The following is a 19,412-nucleotide window of genomic DNA, read 5'->3' as shown; positions in this document are numbered from 1 at the left end:
CGATACGATCTATATCTGATAAGAACATTTATAGATAAAAATAAAGTAATGATAAAACTACAGTCTGTTATTGTTATATATTTACTCATTACTCCATAAAACACTCTTCCACTCTTCATTCATCCAATGATAGCCCACTGTAACCTCTTTCCTTCACTGCAAGCCTTTCAAACAAGTCAGATCCTTTTCTACTCCTTTTCAATGTAGAAGTACTCAAAGGTAAATCATTATATTCATTGATCTGAGCTGCTATATCTGGGCCCGCGAGTCGTTGATCATCTTTACTAATCTTTTATCTTTGGTTGGGATTTTGCGAAACCACCCTGAACGTTTTCTACCACCAAAGCTTCTGGTAGATGCATATTTTTTCACTTTATAGTCCACGGTTCGTCGACAGGGCTAACTGGGGACTGAACTACAATCATAAATACCGAAGAATCAATGCTTGTAAACATATGAGTTCCTTATTTTAGAAATTAACAATTTTTCTACCAAATGTCGTACTTCATTATGCTGCTTTTAGTATTGATATATCTCTTTAAGAGAGAATATGCGAAAATTCCAGATCTCCTTATTAGAAATTAGGAATGTATTCACCAATCGATCTTCTTGAGCTTGTTTTCAACAGCTTAGACCTTTTTACCAATAGCAGCGTAATTAAGTTACTTGTATATTTTCAACATATAATATTTACCTTGACATTACAGAAAATATTTATAAGAAATAGTCATACTTAACTATAGATCTATGATATTATAATTATGGGAATTTATTGATTGTATTTGATTGCTCGAGTCTACTGAACTAGAATTACTTTCCATGAACCGTTAAAGTTGGAAAGAGTTGTTGCATCAGATATCAGTTATACGGATCAATTTATTGCTCTAGAATCCTGTATTTACTTTTTTATCGAAAAATTTGCCCAGTTTCTATTTATATCCCTCCGATAAAGTAGAACATTGTAAATTCATTACCGCAAAATAGAGTGAACCTACCTGAACGTTAAATAATTCAGTTATAAGAGCTACTAAAAATTTATAAAAAATTCATTACTTGGAATACAGTTCTTGATGGCGGGAGCACGTTTTACATAGAATGTAGGTATACGCTTCGTAAAAAAAATTTGAATAAACACATTAAGCAAATTCCTATACCCATTTCCATTGAATGAAATATCGCTTTTCATCAATTATCTTCCAAGCACTCTCACTTAATAACTTGACTGTGTTTTTCATCTCATGTCCAATTAGTTTTTCACTGCTGCTGGAAGTAATCGATAATCTCTTGGTATGTTTTTATACGTGGCACTTCTGTACTGTAACTCTCCATTGCTAATATGGTTTGCATACTTTTCACATATTTCCATTGATTAAGTAAATTCATATTGTTTCAAGATATGAACTCAAAATTATGGAGAAATTTCATCAATGAAATCTTTATGTATATTTGCAGTTGAAACTTTGTGGAATGACTTCAATAGAATGATGAACACCATGTAATTCAGTATCTGGTGTTGGTAGCAAGTCTATACATGGTGCTTCGGGACTTGGCTTGGCATGGTATATATCCATTGTCCGTTGTTTTCATTGGACAACGAACCGTAGATCTTTGTATACTTCTTCCGAATGGAAGGTTCATTGCACTACTTTAATCTAGTAGTGCACGAGTCTAAATACGTAATGTGGATTCAATATATTTTTTGTGAGAGGTTTAAAATTTATAATACAACGGAAAAGTTCGTATGCATGAAATTTAAGATGCAATATGCCGTTTAGCCTCCATACAAAATGGAACATCGTGGAGAAGCATCAGGTGCAAATTGGTCGTCCAAGAGTGCAAGTACTCCTTTATTATGAGCCATACACTTTGCGAGTTCCACAAAAAAACACTTCGTTGTTCGGTGAAAAAAACTGTCATATAAAATCACTCATTTACCTTTTGCTTTAATCCCAATTACAACAAATTCAATTTTGCTTAATCTCTCTTAATAAAGCTGATTGGTTCGATTGAGTGAAACCCCCAAATACAAGGAATGAAATGATCGATAGAATGAACTTTCATTGTCACGCTATAAGAAAAAGTCTTGGAATGCTCTTCAGGGTTCAAATGAATATCCTCCGTAGACTCCAAATTTGTGCAGAAGTGCCCACTTCGATAATTTACAATAGTTCTTTTGTTTTCATTTGATAAGTTGTATGCTGACCAACTAAATTTTTCTACATTTAAATTTTCTCCTAATATATTTAACACGACATTCGACTGTATGCAGTTGAGTTTGAAATGTTTGATTGTGATTTAATACCTCCTGTATTATGATTGTTTTCTTTAGAATGCCTCTTTGTGGCGAATTTCCTTAGCATGTACAACGATCTGAGAATCTATATATCTCCATAAGTTTTATCGAGTCAAACAAAGAGTGCCTTTTTGTTAAAAATTGATTGAAACATTTGTTTTCGCTATCTTCAAATAGAGAAATGCTTTATTGTGAAAAACATGTTACAGCTTGTAGACAAAAGCTTGTAAAAACTGAAAAACAAACATAAAAGTAACTGAATAAAGATACAAATAAAACAAAATTTCAATATACAGAAGAAAACTACAATGAGTAACAAAATTATAGGTAATAGTATTAGGTAGAAATTGAACCAGTATGCAGCATGTCCGGAATATTATTATTAGAATATAGAAATAGTCGTTTACAGAGTAGAAGGCACTTTCCAATAAATATGCCCTCAAATTATTACAGAATGCGGGAAAAGATGATTTCGACCTGTTTCAATTGACGAGTGATTGTGCATTTTTTTGCATTGTAAAATATTGAGCCCTTGACCTATTCTGAACGTGGAGTAGGTAGGTAAAGGTTGTGCATCGATCTTTCTGAAATTGGAGTGGAGTGCTTACGAATAAGTCATACGGATTCAATTAATAAGGACGTAAATGTCACACTTTTTAATCTTTAAAGAAGTCCCTGCATTGAGCCCTGCAGTTAAGTCTGAGTAAATATCTAAGATTCGCTCAAATTGATTCGTACCACACGTACCCCAGAAGGGAAGGGCATATCGGAGATGCCACTCAATAAGGGGATAATAGACTGTTGAGGTAGTTGAGTTCAGTTCTTTGGTAACTGATCAGGAGGAACTTAATTTTTTAGTTAGGTGGCAATATGTAACTCCATTTTACAGATTCAACGACGTCATTGGTGGTATTGTTTAATAAAACAAGCTGCAATGTATTTTTATACGATAAAACTTTGGCTTTAGAAATGTCGAGACAGATAAGATTAGAATCGCACCATGATTTAAGGGTGATTCGGTCACTAGATATGGTCCTACGAAGTGCAGTGATCTTAGGATTGCTTCAAGAGAAACTAGTGTCGTCTGCAAACAAAATATGGCCTAGTACTGAATCTTGGGACACTCCACATTCTATATAAATTGTACAAGTAGTTCCTGTGAAATTTACGGATTTTAACGGCATGAGCCACCCCTGATCTTCAGATAGTAGCGTAGAATTATTTATTAGGTCAAACATACTACATGGACATACGTAATCCATAATTCTGATTTAGCAAGTTTAGATCCCTATAACTCAAAAACGAGGGGTCGTATTATTTTCACTACTCACTTCTGAATTCTTGCATCATTCTATATAATGAAAACTTATCATTTTCAATAAACACTGTCTAAACAGATTATTAAAACATCAAAGTTGCTTCGGTTTCAGTTACAGCCCCAAATATATTATTCTTACTTCGGCGGAGATATTGCAAATTCATTTCTGTGAAATTATTGTGGCAATTAGCTATTGGAAATATGACATGACAAATATTCAGCCTTTCTCAATAATTGAAAAGAATTGATTGATCTATAGGTCTATCAATTTCAGGAACTGATTATCTGACAATAATGGAATTTAAAAACAATTTTGCAATACTTTTCCAAGATAATGGAAGCTTTTGATACATAAAATTCAATACGTATAATACTTGGAATACTAGAATTGAATTGAAATATATAATTACAGCATCATCAATTAGAAAGAAATTAAACTTGACGTTTACCTCTTCAAATTCTATAAATCTATTCGTAATTCTTTCCGAAATACTAGGTTCGTTCTTTTATTCTTATTCATATATCAAAATAGGCAGATTTTTTAACCGAAAAACGAAAACATATTTTTCATAACAGTGAAAACTTTTGTTCCTCAAAAAATTTGATGGTTAATAAATCATGAACCTGATAAAAAATATTTGATTCTAAAGGTATATTTGAAAAACCTAATAGATGATTACCAGTTTCTAAACCAAACTTCGAAATTTCACAGTCCCAGGAGAAAAATAAATTCAAATTGCTAAATGGAAAAGTCAAAATGTGCCAAAAAGCGACTATTTTGAGGTTGAATAACCATCTTTAGAACTTGAATAGAAGAATTATGAGAAGCTGATTACATTTTCTTATTAACTTCAATCTACTTCAAGACAATATTTGAATAAACGAAAATGTTTTAGCGAAATGACCTACCAGGGATTACTTCCCAAAATATTTCAAATATAGCAAAATTTCAATGTAATATGTATTATAAATATTATAAATCCGTAGAAATCGTATAGTGAGAAACTCATATATTTTCCTCCCATTCGATCAAGTCTACTTCTGCCCCAGATGAAAATATGTAATTTTCTTCTTTTTGTACAATATACTATCATTCTATTATAACAACATTTGAATGTAAAGAAAAATCATATTATGCACAAAAATCGTAAGAAACAGATATATTAATTTCTCCTGTACGATACTGTATAGTATGTTTTTGTTTCTTTTCCCTTGGAACAGAATTGCGATTGTGGTTTTAAATTGGAAATTCCTTTTTGTTCCACTATTCTGCGATCAAAGGAAAATATATGGACTCATTAGTTTGGTGAGGATTCTAAGGAATATTTTCAGAAATCATAGCAATTTGTAGCTATTGAAAACTGAATATTCAGGGGTACATTCTTCGATATGAGATAGAAGTAAACTCCTTCTTTGTAGAACTGAATTCTTCTTTTCAATAAGAATTATACTTGATAATCTTGCAATATATATATATATATATATATATATATATATATATATATATATATATATATAAATATATATGCGAGAATTTTTCACTATCGAAAGGGGATACCTTTTTTTGACAAAATATTCATTCATGTTAATATTCTCTCTTTAGATATAGGATGAAATATTATCAATAGTGAAACCACTAATCATTAAATTTATTCCCAAAGTTATTTGACTTATTTAAGATCAGTTACCCTAAATAACTCCTCATTCTCTTTCGAACTTGTGATGTTTCCTTCGAGCAATTCAATTCAGCTATGAAATAAAAGACAAACTTATGAGATAAGTTTAATCACGAGTGGTAATTGAGTAATTTAGCTACTGTAATTTACAGTAAAGTATTGACAAAATTTGGTTATAATTTTGTGAATAGAGGAGTTCTTCCCACCTGGAGAGGTCGTTAATGAATTATTCGGGTCATTAGACTGCGGCGAACAATTAGTTGCTGTACCATGCAGTTTTTAACTGTCGAAAAATCAGTGATACCACCTCCATCTCCTTAGCTACATCTATCGCACTTTGACTAGTCTGAGTTCTTTATCGTCGCCAAAAATCGAAAATGTCGTAAGGACATCCAGATAACTACGATGCGGATGCTGTCCAAGAACTCAGGCTACAATGCAAAGAAAATTACGCTGAAAGTGATTACTCAATTATCAAACCTCCTATACTTTATTCAATCAATTTCATAACTTATTCTCTAACTCAATATCACGGTAATTGACTAACCATTGAATTAATTGGTTATTTCCATTATTTTATATCTTTTTAGTTCATATCTAATAATTTTTTCTGTAGTCTCATCTATTTTGTTGTTGTTTTAACGGCAATTGAGCAATTTATTTATCAGTTACTATTATTATATCACAGATTGTATAAAATTTTTCTTATGAGTGAAATAATAATTAAACTTCATATTTAAAAGCACATGTACTATTTATCTACTACTTATCCAAGCTTAGTGAGTTATCTTACACAAATAATTACCAAATACTCAATTTTTTCATGAACTCATCGAGACAAACAATATCACACATTATTTACAGTTGATAAATAAAATATTTGTCTATGAATCGCTTCTATTTGAGTCATTCTAACACAAAGTTCCTCCGTAATGATACCCATTCTATTTATATAAACACAGAAAATTATTTGTTTTATCTACTTTGAGAATGGTCTAAATACCGTTCTCCAGACGTAAATTCGTGTAATTTGAATTGTGGAATATCTGATTTCAGCAACAATGCCTATGGATGAGTGTAATTTTTTGAATTGTATTTCGTATGTAGGTTTTTTTATTCGGAAAGTGATTTATGTTGGTTAAGTTTGAAGTTATTATGCTACAATATAAATTCAAGGCGTTTTCGTACTACTAATCTTATTAATATTAAGTTTTACTATCTATTGGAGTTTTTGAAAGTAATAAGTTTGGAACTCACACCCTTGGCAGCTTTATATCATATGATTTATATATTATGGGAATTTATGGCTTATATTCTGTTTTACGACGATATATAGTGAAGACCCCACATTTTCATTTTCCAGATTTATTGGTACCATAAAAATTGTAACAATGCTGCTATAATTTGTTCAAAAATTATAATTTCCTGGAACTACGCCATGAATTTATAGTGAAACTTATCGACAAAACTTCAAGTAGTTATTACTATATAAATATGAAGAAAGTGGTATGAGAATATGACTTAGATATTGGATTGGATAAGGATATAATAAGAATGAGATTAAAATATTCAAATAAAACACAAATAATTGTTGAAATGTAATTCATTCTCCGTAATTTCAAACCTTTCTTATTGAATAACATATTTTATAGAAAAGGTTTTGAATTTTCGACCGTAATTTGGCTTTATATAAATTAAATTATCAACTCAATATTATTCCATTTTAACCACAAAAATATTTTGTTTTAAATGTGGAAAATCAAATCATATGATTTGTTGCTTACAAATTTCACAATTTGACACCCAATCGAGCACATGCGTGCGCTATGCTTCAAACGCATGTTCTAAATTGTCCTTATGGAATCTGTGCGTCAAACGCAGCTGCGTTTTCTCGTTACCCCTCAAACACTAGATAAATGTTTGTGCTTATGTTGGCATTTATTTCGAATGATTTAAATAAATTCGGAATTTGCATTACGACTCAATGACTAAGAAAAAGTCCAAGAAGGTAATCTATAGTGAAAAAGTACAATTACAAATAAATGTTTCTATAGTATCCGTATGTTGTATTCAATTAATCAAGTATTTTATAAAGGATGTTTCTATATTCGACCGACAACGCTCTACCACAGAGAGATCTCAATAAATGATTCATTTTGATATAGGAATACGAACCCTTACGTGGCCTAGTTGCTGATATATAGAGTACTCAAAATTTTAAATTTAAATCAAAAATTTGCCAAGAACGCCTCACTTCAGTGGCGTGAAAAATAGGGGAATAAAAGTAAAAACTATCCCCGACAGCGCGTCACTGGTTAAAATTTTCCAAAGTTTGTTTATGTCAAAATATTACTTCATTAAGGAGCATATTGGTCACCAAATTTAAAAAAAAAATTAAAGGCGTTCTTGGCAAATTTTTGATTTTGATTTAAAATTTTCAACACCCCATATCTCAGCAACTAACTAAGGGTTCTTATTCCTATATCAAAATGAATCATTTGTAAAAACAACCTGTAGTTCGGACAAGACAACAAATAAACGAGTTTTGTGATTTGACCCCCACTTAGTTTCGCCCAATTGATGTGGTAATAAATTATTCAAATATATAATATTCAATCATAAACTATTCAATTAGGTGAATTGCTTTTATCAAATTTTGATTAGTTCACTTCCGAATCTGTTTGTTCAAAATTGTACATTGTAATTTCAACTTTCTATGGTCGAATTTTCTTACACAGTGTTCTTTCTTGTCATACATAAAGGTGTAAGACATGGGACTGACTTTCTTTTTCCTTTAGATCTCCTTTCCAAAATTTTCTCCAATTTTTCGACTTTATTTGTGGTAGCACTTCGTATCATTTATTTCCTCTATTTTTAGTAGCTCTATCAATTTCTTCATTCCAGTTCATTCTAAGTCTCCCTTCTACTTGAGGTCCTTTTTGTTCGGATTTGAAATATTCATAACTTTCGCATACCAAAACCGTTTCAGCTGATTTTCTTCTATATGTTGTTTAGCACGTTTTTTATATAATATTTGACAGTATATCTTGTTCTCAATATTTCGGAGGAGTATTATGTACATTGTTTGTATTTTTTTTTCATTGCACTACATGATAACTATTTTCTATTTCTTTCATGGCACCATATACTGTATAATATTAAAAATTCAATATGCAATCTCGTCTAGCTCCATTGTTTGTTGTAAATAAATTTGATATTATTTCTAGCTTAAACGGACCCAATTAGTCAACAGTGCTCAGCCACATGTCCAGATTTATGTCGGTTAGATCAATTTTACTGGAGATGTATAAAACAAAAGAAATGAATATAATTTGAAAATCTAAATTAATGACGGCTCTACAGACTTGTATTACTAACCAATTCGTTCAACTGGAAAAGATGATATTGAGTTGTATACGAAGTTTGTATTAAATGTTTCCGACCTCAAAGCAACACTCAACAATATGAGTTGAGAAATATATGTGCGTATGCATTGCGAAATTCTCCTGAAAATTTTGATTGCTTTGTTTCTGTTAGACAAATGAGTCGATTCGAAGATATTTCTGAAAATGAAAGAGCCATTCAAAGAACATAGACTATGAAGAAGAGGTTGTCCCAAGATTTAGTGGAAACCAATTTAAATATCATTTTGGAATGAATTTGGAATCATTTGAAAACCTGGTTTTAAATATGCATCATGTTCGTTTATCTAAAAGTGACGTTGGATATCAAGAAATGGATTTATCAAAACATTGCATGATTTTGCTTTGGTGTCTACCTAATATAAAATCGTCTTAATAATTTATAGTAATTGCAGATGAGTCAGCGATAGATTTGGTATAAGTCAAAATATTTTCTGGGACTTCCTACACATAATCTGTAAATTACTTTCACGTGTAAATTATTAACAAGTAATAATATGTTGGGCGAACGAAGAAGGAAGCCAGAATAATATTGATACTTTTTAAAACATTAATGATTTCCGGGTTAGTTATTTTTAAGTAATTATAACAAACCAACTGAAAATGAAGGATTTATTTCTCACAGAAATAATAGGAGCCATTGATGGATGCCATATTTAAATATTAGAACCAGAATAACATCCAAATTCATATTGTTACCGCAAAAAATATCATTCAATCCTTTTATAACAAGTATGTTATTCCAAGAAAGAATTTATATTATGTATTTTGGACAGGCTCAATACTTTATGCACAATTGTTTAAAAAATCAGATTTAAGTAGACGAATAGATAATGGGACAGTCAAATAAGTCAAGGATAGTGATTTAATTGGTGTATAGACTTGTTTCTTCATCGAAAACTTTCCAGGAAACACTCTCCATATACAATAAAAGTTTTCTTGTCATTAACAACTATAGATTTTTAAATTGTAATTTTCTCAATTGTGACGTCCTATATTGGAAAAACTGAAATAAAATTCGGATTTAGAATAAAATGTACTAGATTTTCAGCTTCATTAATCGCCTTGTTACTTATTCAACTTAAAGGTAACGGTTGTTCTATATATTCAGAGGTAGCGCGGCTTATTCGGTGATAAAATCCTTTACGTGTTGGGAGCATCGTTTCGACAACTTGAAACCAACAATATTAGGAAATGAAACAATGGTTTACTTTGTTTGCACTGCTTTTGGAGTCTTCGAACGACTGCTATTTCTACTGTAATATAATGCTAATGGGAAATCCCATCTCAGACCGTTTGTGATTGTATAATGTCATTTCATTGTCAGTCTTAAGGAATCATTAATCCCGGATTTTATTACAAAGATCTATTCAATCTATTCACGGTGACACTCCAGAAAATTGTAAATCAACTATTTAACCGATGATATTCATGGGAGAAATATTTATTTTACTGCTGTAAATATTAATAACACTAGTGAACAGTATTTTGTTACACGAACTTTGTTTTAATATACCCTCACTCACATCCGGTTTTTTTTGTGACAGCTATACATGTTTTTCTGTGCCCATTTACGTGCTTTTGTTTGAATAACTTAATTTAGGCGATTGTATAACGATGTGTTCTGATAACCCGGATAGTTTTTGTTATGTGTGTGGAGAATTAAATTTCACCTCTCAGCGTCGAAAATTTACGCCATCAATTTAAAAGTGCTATTTAGACTATTATCGTTTTCCTGTTGCGCCAACAAGAATTTAGACATTTGCCTTTGGGTTTACCACTTATTTTCATTTTCATGTTCATTTTCAATTTGTCATCGGTCAACAAACCTATCCTACATAGTGCCAAACTGCCTGTTACAAAGCCTCCAAATCAAGCAGAAAGTCAGGATTCTCTTTCTAGTCCGGAATTTGTTCTTAGTTAACCCGAAGGTACCTCAAGAGAGTGTCTCAAATTATGAACCGCATTTATTGATACAAAGTTATTTAAACGATTTAGTACGTGATTTTAATTTGTCTAAAAAACAAGTTGAGCTATTGAAGTCTAGATACAAGGACTAGAATTTACTTTTTCCTGGTGTGAAAATTTAGTCGTGAAACTTACTTTTCTAAAGTAGATAATTAAGTCTACTGTAACTACATTCCTATAGTGATGGATTTATTGAACTTTAAACATGATCCAAGTCACTGACCATTGTTCATTTACTCCTCAAAACCTAGCTTGAAAGCAATTTTGCTATACAAAGGAAACAAATGTCCTTCAGTGCCGGTTGCCCATAGTTCTGATATGAAAAAGACTTACGAGTAAATGAAATTTCTTCTTAAAAAAATTGAATACAGTGAACATTTGTACAGATTTTAAAGTCATTGATCTTTTGCTTGGGCTACAGCTTAGTTCAAGACAAAAAATATTAAAATGATCCTTTAGTGAACCCTGACGACATACTTGCATATAATGCTCAGCCTGATGAAAAATTTTGTAAAAGCGCTATCTACAGATAGCAGTGGTTTGTTATTCTTGAAATAAAAATTTCCTAAACTCGGCGAGACAAAAATTAAGGAGGGAATATTTATTGGTTCACAAATAGAAGAACTAATGAAGAAAAACTTCGTTAACTGGAAAGATTCACCTGGAAATGTTTTGTAAATGTTGTCTAAAGTTTTCTAGGACATCATAGAGCGGAAAATTATCAAGACTTGATCAATGAGCTTATAATTTCACACAAAGCTTTGGGATATGATAAGTCTATAAAATTATATATCCTGCACTCTCATCTGGATTTATTTCCCGAGAATTTGGGTGCTGTGAGTGACGAGAAGGCGAAATATTCCATAAGGATATTCCGTTAATAGGAAAGCGCTATCATGGGAAGAAAAGTCCAGGAATGTTAGCAGATTACTGTTGCAAAAACAAGCGTTAGTGATTTTGTACTTTTTATAAAAATAATTGTCTTGATGTCAGGAAGAAACCTGATGCGTCAATTTTTTCCCATTATTGTTTGGTGTTCATAGTACATCAAAATTTTGTATAAGTTTTTATTTGACAAAAAAAGTTTTGTTGACCCGTGTAATTAATATTGATAGTATTGTCCATATTCATATAATGGAAAAATAAATTTGAATGTTTAATCAATCTTTATCGCCTTTGAATTATGTAATTCAAACAAAAATCGTCGTCAAAACTGTTTGTTAAGCCAACAGTAATCCATTTCTATGTACGTATAAATAATGACGATATATCACCAATCCAGAGTATGAGTAGTAACCAATATTAACATTTTCGGATAAGTCTCTTTATCGGCAGGTTAGACAAATATTTATATTTCATATGTGGGTGCAATAGTAAACGCAATATTGATAAATTTCCTATATCTGAGAGAGAATAACATTATCCACTTCGCTACAACATTTGATGTTACCTCTGGTATCGGCCAAATATTTCCATAAGGATTTGGTGAAATGAAAATGATACAAATATTTTAGATATAACAAATATATTTGTTGGTATATGACCTATAGAATTTTTGATAACTATAACAATAACGCAGGGTTATATGACGTAACAATACGAAAAAAATTGGACAAAAGTGCTCAGCTCTAGTATATTCACTAGATAAAACCGTAACTAAATTAATAATGGTAATTGCAGCATATGGTTGTTCATGTTTGGTTCCAGCGTTTGGAACAGTTGAATAATCTTGCAGTTTGTGCGACCAATTTTGTCACCAGATACAGTCAAGCAAAAAAACCAAAACCTTGAATATATTATCATTGACATTTGGGAGGACGGAACAATATTTTGAGGTGTTCCATAAACATTAGAAGCATTCTAGTCAAAATGGCAGGGACATATTCATTCACACAGCTGAAATGTCATTCTAAAATTGGTCATTATCATTTCTTTGTAAGCACACTAATCAATATTAGTTCTCTTTGTCTTGATTTTTAAATGAATAGCATACTTGATAGCTGTGACGTATAATAATGTGTGTAATGATATTTCTGTATGTACAAATCCTTTTGCTTAATAAATAGGTTAAGTTGCCTCAAATTCATTTTATTTCCAAACGGTAAGAATTGTTTTAGAACGACACATTATTCTTGTAGATCAATATCAAGTGGGTGTAATTTTTGGTCTTTTATGGCGTTATTCCGTTTCAAACATTGTATCGAATATGCTCAAAATGCAAAATTGGCGTTTACTGCAACATGAGAAGTTTTGCGTCCTATGAACTTGCTTAACAATTGGTTGCATATTGGGAAGAAGGTATTAACTATAAAATGTTCACGACCTTGTAACAACATTTCTCCCTTTTTATTTTCATCGTCTAGGCTCTTCTTCTTAATGATTCTCTTGTGAAGGTCTGTATTCTTCTGAGCATTTCCTTTTACCAGCTTCTCCAGAAGCATCGAAAGATCGCTTTTTGTTTTCTATTAAAGTGATGAGTGATTCGTTGAACCTGGAAAATATCTTTACATCTGCGTCGACACCTTGTAGAAATTTGGAGATTATATTTAATTGTTTTAACACAGATCCCAAGGTGATCCCATCCCACCACAGATCCCATCGCGTATGTCGTCTGCCACGCAGACTCGTGTTCCGTGAAGACTTTGTTACTATTTCCTTGCGCCACAATGGAAACAGCACTGACTCATCACATTTCCCCCCTTCTTAGTCTGCTGCCCCGGACCTTGGACCCTATAAGTATAGCTAATTATGAAAGTTGATCTCATGTATAGCTAAGATGACAATCTCTTTAAAATTCTGCTTCAGTATCTTCTCACTTCTCCAATTCTATTCACTCGTGTTTCACTACTTTACATCGGATTATGAATTCTCTTTTTCAAATTCAACATTCAACGGGTTGTATTCACACTGACGAAATATGAAGCATCCTTTAGACTTCCACATTCATTTATAGTTTGAAACATACCAGTACTATCAAACTCACGTCATAGGAACCTCTAGGAAATACTAGTCAAACTTGAAATTGATCTAAACTTTAACATCCAAAACCAAAACCAATATTATTAGTGAGATCTATGGAGTAACGGAGGAGGCAAAGATCTGTGTAAATGGAAAGAAGTATTAACAACACCAAACTAACACAAAATAATTTGTCGTCTTCAGGGAGTGGTCATAATCATGAAATTCTCCACTATGAGCATATTTTTAATGACTGAAGACATTATTTTATTTAAATTACAGCGATTTGATCTAAAGTCTAATCTATGAAATACTAACTGCCAAACAGAGATCAAAAAAGCTTCAAAGCTCCTCCTTTGTTATATTGGAATATAATAACGACCATTTAAAGGAATAGAAGTAAGACAAAAATTTTACATTTTAAGAAAAGAAGGATGTTAAGATGTATAGTTTCAATTTCAGTAGTTGATTCATATCTTAAGTGATTATTTAGATTAAATTATTCATTCTAAAATAAATAATAAAAAATAAATGAAAGAGTATTGACTGGTAAAAATAGTATGAGATAAATCTCCAATTAAAACACGAAGTACAAATCGTCTGCTAAAGAAGTGTAGTGACAATATAGAGTCAGGATAAAGAGAGATATCGAAGAAGGAACATGAGATAGACCTATTATGAAAGAAGAAGAAGGATTTGGAAAAATATTTTTCTTGGAAATTACATTTCCGTGGTTAGGCTACTCCTGCCATAAGTGAGATTAAACGTTGTTTATCATACAAGACAACCTGATTCATAGTTTACGAACCTGAAAAACATATTTTGATAATTTGGAATAAATTCTACTCCAGTGAATTAATGAATGATTCTCAAAGTAATAACTCTTGTTCGTCACGTTGTTTGCTATACATCCATTCAGTAAAAACTTCGTTCATGTTTTTATCTTGACGATTCATTCAATTCAAGGCGCCAGATATGTTTGGTATTTACATCGTTATTATTATACGTTTGTCTGAAATCAAATCATCTATTTCAGTTTGTAGAATATTTGATTTACGTATTTTGTTGATCGGTATTGATCTGATGCAAAGTTTTAAATGTTTTCCAAAAACAAAACGTATCAAAAATTATATTCAAGAATACAAAAATTTATATTCTGTAGATATTTTATCGTATTTTTTTTTTGGAGAGCTCACCATTCACATACATTAACACTACTGAAAATACTAGTCTAGTGAAACGGAAATTTGATTCAACAAATAACAATGATCCCAAATTTAAATATCTATCTCTCCAACTTTCCTTGTTTACGTGCGGTCTTTAAGATTAATGTTATCATCACTCAAGTTTGACTTTCTTCCTCAAGGCTGCTTCTTGACACGCAAATATCCATCTTTCACAGCTATTTCAACCTTCTAATGAAACTATACAAATACCAGCTATTCGAGGTGAAGGGAAAACGTTGTGGGATTTTACTTTCTTTGGAAATTGACACAGAATAATTGTTGAATGTGTATTGAATTTATATTGAATATTTGAAAATAAAATTTCGTCAAGTATAATATAGAGGAGTACTACACTGAGAATTCGTTCCAAGGGAAATAATTTTTTTTTATTGTCACTTGGTATCCTCATTCAATGTACTCGTCAGATTTATAACCATACGAATTCTAGTTTTGTATAAAAATTAACGTGCTGCCACCATAAATTGTTAAAGCCAGAGTTGATGGAAGTCATTCCTAAAGGAGCCTTAAAAAATTCTTCAAGTTATGAAGTCAAAGTTTGTACAAAGAAATGCTAGTAATTCGAATGGGATAAATTCAAGTTTTATATCAGCTTTCAATTGATTTTTTCAATTATACTCAGTACAATCCACATTCAGTATAGTTGCACCCTATTCAATCGTGGTCGTGGTCAATGATATACGTTTCGATTGCATGAAAAATTTTGAGGAAATTTTTTGTCCGATTGGTACCAATAGTGATTTCAACTAACAGCAAGTTGATGGTTGACGAAGTTGTTACAGCTGAATCCCATTTTTTTGACTTTCTGAATAATATAGCAAATATGATGTGCAAGCTATTGTAAATTGTCAAAAAGGTGCTTGGTGTTTTGATTTAGAACATGGAACATTTCTAGTAATAGTTAATTTCAAGATAAAAGACTATACATTTATAAGAACCTTTATTCCATCCGGTGACTCAAGTTCAAGGTCGACTAATCTTTGCCAAACTCTCACTACATCGCTTTGGCTTATCACGTCTCTGTCGGTATTAGTTTTATAGTTTATTCCCATGTTAATTAGTTATCCTTAAAAATGTTTTTCAATGCGAAAAGTTACCGTTCCAAAATAATCAGCAGCTTATTGAAGTTTATGGTGAAGGTGTAAGGAATTATAGAAAATTTAGGTGAATTTTGTGGACCAATTTTTAGTGATGACAAACAATTTGATTCTCCTAGTATGATGAATATGACAACATCGGACTTTTATTTATATCCAAGACTTGAAAATTTTCTTATTCCAATACAGAAGGGTTCTTATTAAAAAATGTCCGTCATAAAAACTAAGTTAACGCATGAATGGGTTTAGCCAGAAAGAAACGACTAAAGGAAAAGAGAGATAAAATTCAATATTGAGGATAAAATATTTTGCTACAAAGCACTTTCGATATACCTTACAGGCTTTCTGAAATTTAGTTAACTTCACATTATGGAATATTTAATTTGTAGTTCTAAACAGCTTCTGTTTGCTTGCTTTTTTACTTCGAATGATAGAAACTTACACGAAGCTAGAATCTGAATTTACAAAAGTATTTATCAAATAATAGTAGTTCTTCACTTTTTTGGAAATCATTTGGTTCCATCGCTGTTTTAGCTTCTCGGAGTATTTCATTTGAATAGTGGAATATTTTCATAGTTTACCATAAATTTATGAATCATCAAATACGTTACGTATCACAATATTCCCGGTTACAATTACAGTATATGGGAAATTAGTAAATTCTAAATTTAACATGCTTCCTATCAGTGATGCTATTAACCTAACCTATCAGATTTTAAGTTGCATTATAGAACACTAAGCGAGGTTTAATTTAAACTAATGGAGACTAGAAAGCACGCATGTTGCATCGAGACAGTTGGGAAACTATCTAATTATCCAATAATGCTAATTTCCCTCTGATTGTCATATTTGCCTCAACTAACGTTATTGTTAATTACCAGAGACAAAGATGCTCGTTAGTTTTAAATATTCATCAAAAGTTATCTGGTTGTTATTTTGATTATTAGTTATCTTGATTAATTCACAGCAATCTCTTATCTGTTTTGATGATAGAAAGTTATGTTCAATCAATTATTTTGAAATTTGAATAATACCATAAATGGATGTTTGCTTGTGAGTTTGACAAAATGTTTTTTTTTTCAATTTTTGGCATTGACAATAAAATTGAATGGTTGTTGATCCCAGCCGAATAATTGCATCATATGGAAGGCGCTATTGAAACATAACTCAACAACATTTAATGAATCTTAAGTGAGGAATACAAATTCTCATTTTCAAGAATGTTTCTAGATAATCTACTTCTTAAAACTTATTTTTTTGACTACTAAATACTCCTCTAATACTAATTTCATTTTCAAAGTACTTTTATTGTTTAGTTTTGATACTTAAAACTCATTTCAGCAGCTACAGAATACTTTTATGATACTAATTTCTCTTTCAAGGTACTTTTATGAATAATCTGATCCTTGCAATACATTTCTTCAACTCCTAGATAGGTTCCTGATATAAACTTCACTTTTAAAATAGATATTACAGTGATGTGATCCTTAAAACTCATTCTTCCAATACTGGACAATTATCTAATTCTATATTTTATTTTCAAAGTATGTTTATTAATGATATGTAGATTTTTTGATAAAAATTTCACTTTCAAATTACTGATCCGATCATTATTCTCCTTCTCCTAGATAGGTTGAAATTAGTAACTTCACTGTGGAAATGCTTTTTTCAACGATCTAATCATTCAAACCTATTCTTCTGATTACTCGACAATTTTCTGTTGCCAATTTAATTTTCAAATTACTTTAGTTGATGATATGATTGTTTCCCCAGCTGATATGATTGTTTCCCCAGCTCCTGGGAACTTACCTGATACCAATTTCACTATAAAAGTTTCTTAGATACTTTTCAATACCAATACAACTCTTAGCAGTACTTATCTTGATTATCTGTTTCTCAAAACTCACTTTCCCCACCTTACAGTTGAATAAGTACTATTTAAAAAACAAAAACTGCAAATGGTTTCCATCTACCAGCACTACCGGAAATAAAGCCGATTGTTAGAGACTAGAGTTATCAAAACTTCTCTCAATCAAGAATAATTATTTTGCAACAATTTGTATTTATGTTTTGTAGAGAGATCATGTTTGCTCTAAAAATTTTTGATCTGCAGACACTTAATCATCAGCCGTAATCTTATTACTCTCATAACACGTTCTTAATTAATACAAATCTCGTAATTAATATTATGATAAGAAACTTATTACTACTAATTTTTTTTATTGATGCATTTCGCAACATGAAAAGAATCTATTGAGAAATAAGACTTCAAGGAAATGAATAGTAATTTGAAACTTCACGAATTAGAGAGAATAAGAATCTCTTAAATGGATGCGGACTTTTATTATTTTTTCTTCAGATTTACTATAATGAATCGCAAACTTATTATTCATGAATATTCAAATAAGCTATCCAGGAACTCAAGATTAAAATTATCCTTTGTAGAAAACTCCTACAAACACTGAATAAATCTGTGCATCAACTAAAAATATAAACAAAAATGATATGAAATATTCAGATAGTTTTCCTAAGCAAGACTATTGAAGTCGAAAAAACTCACAAAGAGACGTTTCTCATGATACTAGAAAAAGTTGAGTAACAGAAAAACTCTTAAGTTTGGATACATTTCTAGAAATTAATTATTAAAGTTATTAAAGATAAAAATTGCGAATTGGAATTATTGGTTAATAGCATTATATCTTGGTAGGATTGGTTATTTCGAAATTCGATAATTTGAAAACTGTTAACAAAAACAAGGTGATTTTTAAAGATGATTACGAAGTCTGGATTATAAATATCAAGAATATCATAAGAGATCTCAATGATAAGAGGAATTGAACATGAGGATGTACCTGAAAAAAAAAACTCAGGAGCTATAAAATGTATTGATTAATGATCTACACAAAATTGTAGAGATATTCATAATTTGTAAACAATAGGATCAAAGTAGGAATAGAATGAAATGGGAAAATGTGACTGCAGGAAAAATAAATCGACGAGATTATACAACACAAAGAAGGGACATATTGGGTCATAGAAGATGCGAAAATAAAGACCCACAATACCAATAATAATATTTAGGAGAGGGAATGGAGACAAGCCAACACGGTTGAACTGAAATATTTGAAGAATAAGAAGAAAAACAAATGGAGTTATGGAAGAGATAAAGAGAAGAGATGAATAACAAAACTAAAACAAAAATAAGAGACTAACCAATAAGTGAATAAGTGGAAGCAGATGGAAGAAGATTAGATAGAACAAATTAGATATACCAAATAAGGAAGATAATAGATAAGAAAGGAAAATTTCTAGATGAAATGTGAGAATAGCAGGAAATAGATAATAATCGAAAAATTTCGTATAAGAGGACAATGAACCTAAATACTCGTTCGACATCGGAAAAAGTAGAAGGACGTTGAAATATTTTCAGAAAAAA

At 31.0% G+C, this 19,412-nt stretch overlaps 1 protein-coding gene across 3 annotated transcripts in view; it reads right to left on the bottom strand.

Moving 5' to 3' along the window:
- Positions 1–19,412, bottom strand: part of LOC130891242 (5-hydroxytryptamine receptor 1-like) — a 309,855-nt gene that overhangs the window by 226,333 nt on the left and 64,110 nt on the right. The window lies entirely within an intron of this gene.

Source organism: Diorhabda carinulata, chromosome 3 (assembly GCF_026250575.1).
Source record: "Diorhabda carinulata isolate Delta chromosome 3, icDioCari1.1, whole genome shotgun sequence".
In the NCBI taxonomy this organism is placed as follows: Eukaryota; Metazoa; Arthropoda; class Insecta; order Coleoptera; family Chrysomelidae; genus Diorhabda; species Diorhabda carinulata.
Note: the sequence above shows the minus strand (reverse complement) of the source record. Positions and strands in the feature narration are given on the sequence as shown.